Raw genomic sequence first — 2,229 nt, forward strand, 5'->3', positions numbered from 1 at the left:
TATTTCAACCACCAAAACTGCAAATATTATTATGCTTGTCATTACTGCTATTATAACTAAGACAATTATACTAAGCAAGCTTATTCATCTTAATGCATAGGCATATAAAAAAAGAGACCATTTATGATTATAGTAGAAAATACAATTTTGGGAATGCTAACTGGAGAGCATAGAATAAGAAATGAATGGAGAACATGATTTAGAAGACAGGGCCAATTGCAGATGAAGACATCCAAATAATAGCCCAGGCAGTTCTGCACTAGGAAGTGATATGTGCTATGGATAACCACTAAGAAGATAACAATGTACAATGTATTAATTATTCAAACTGTCCTATTAATCAGTTTTGAAACTGTCTCATTGCTCTTTGTTTCTCAGTAAAATAAAATAAAATTTAAAAAATAAGATAAAATTAATTAGCCTACTAGTCATAAAAATAGAGATGAATATGTATGTAGACACACTAAGGTTGAAAATTTATGAAGAAGGACCAGACTAATTCTATTCTATTTTAAATGACTATCGGTTTTATCTCACATGACATTAATATTAAAATGTAGGATGATACTTTTATAATACATAATTTTTCTATAATGTAAGCTTCAGGAAGGTCTGTCTTTCATGTCCCACAAAATGAAATTGGTAAACTTGTATTTAAAAGAGAAGTCTGAAAAAATAAATAAAATTCTGAAAAAAATTTTAAAAATAAAAAAGAAGAGGAGATTTGTTTTGGCTCATGGACACAATCCAACTTTTTCTGGATCCAAGGCATAATATAATGGCAGAAAGCCACGGAAAGAGGAAAGCTGCTTGTCATGACAGTGAAAGATGCTCACAAGGTAGCTAGGGAGCAAAGGGATGAGCCAGAGAGGGAGATATTCTTAGCTATGTTCCCAGAGATCTATATCTTTGAACCAGATACTGGTTCCCAACAGTATATCAGGATTATTGTCTCCAAAAGCAATCATCCTCCAAAAGCCACATGTATGAGATCATGAAACCTTTAGGATACATTTTAAGCTCAACCCAAAATATTCCATCCTGGTCACCCCAAAATTCATGAACATCTTTTCCACAATGTGCATTTAGTCCATCTCTGAGACATCAAATTCTTAGCAGTTCCAGCATTACAGTAAGTGCAAGTCAAATATCTCCTCCAATATTTAAGACAAACTGTTAGCTGTGAGGTAGGAATGTTAAACATGGTTGACACACAATGGTACAAGCTAAACCTTCAAATTCCAAAAAATATAAATAACAGAATGAAATTAAGACCAGAAAATCAATGTGCCAAGCTTCAAATCTTATAGATCCATATCTAATATTTTGAGCAAAGATATGCACTTTAAAGGACTTGGCTGGTTCTACCCCTATGACAGTCTGTGGTAGTCTTCATGGTTTCTTTTTTGATGTGGTTCTGCTCATTGCTTTTTTTTTTAATTAAACTTTTTTATTTTATTTTATATTTTTGTGGAACTGGGGATTGAACTCAGGCCCTTGCGCTTGCCAGGGATGCTCTTATTCTACTGAGCTATCTCCCCGACCCCTTGCTCATTGCTTGTAGCTTTCCTCAGGCATTCCAGATCCCTAAACTCTCCAAAATCATAAGATCTCTACTACATCTTCAGTTTTACTTTTTTCTTGATCTAGGACACAGTGCCTGGTGTTCCAAGACTTGTTCTGATATTTAGATAGAAATCACCTTGATCTCAAAACTTTTGCATTCTGTGTGCCATAAAGCCAGGGCCTTATGGATAATACCAAAGTCTGCCACCTGCCCAAGCAGCAGCTAAGTCCCCTTGAATCATGCCTGTAGAAGCCTCCACATTTCTGGATGTCTGCTGTGAGATGAAATACAGGACAAAAAGGAAAAACATTCAGAAACAAAAAAACTTTAATATTATTAAAGCATTTAAACTGACTCCTAACTTGTGAAGCAGAAAGAGCATAATTTTCTAACTTCCCAATGAACATTGCATTTAAATAGATGTTAAAGATGCAAACAGACTAATTTTTAATTCTAATTAATTTGGGATGTTTTCCTGGCTTGCATAATTAAGTGGCTAGAAATCCTAATTCAGAATATTCATTAACTGATGCTTAGATTCAATAAAATACTTCAGAACTGGGAATCCACAACAATGGTTGAGGTGCTCACTAATGGAGCATGTCTATGCATACTAGGCCTCACAGAATAAGATGTCCAATCTTTTACTTTTATTTACATTC

The sequence above is a fragment of the Octodon degus genome, unplaced genomic scaffold, assembly GCF_000260255.1.
Source record: "Octodon degus isolate 3935 unplaced genomic scaffold, OctDeg1.0 scaffold00154, whole genome shotgun sequence".
NCBI classification, from domain to species: Eukaryota; Metazoa; Chordata; class Mammalia; order Rodentia; family Octodontidae; genus Octodon; species Octodon degus.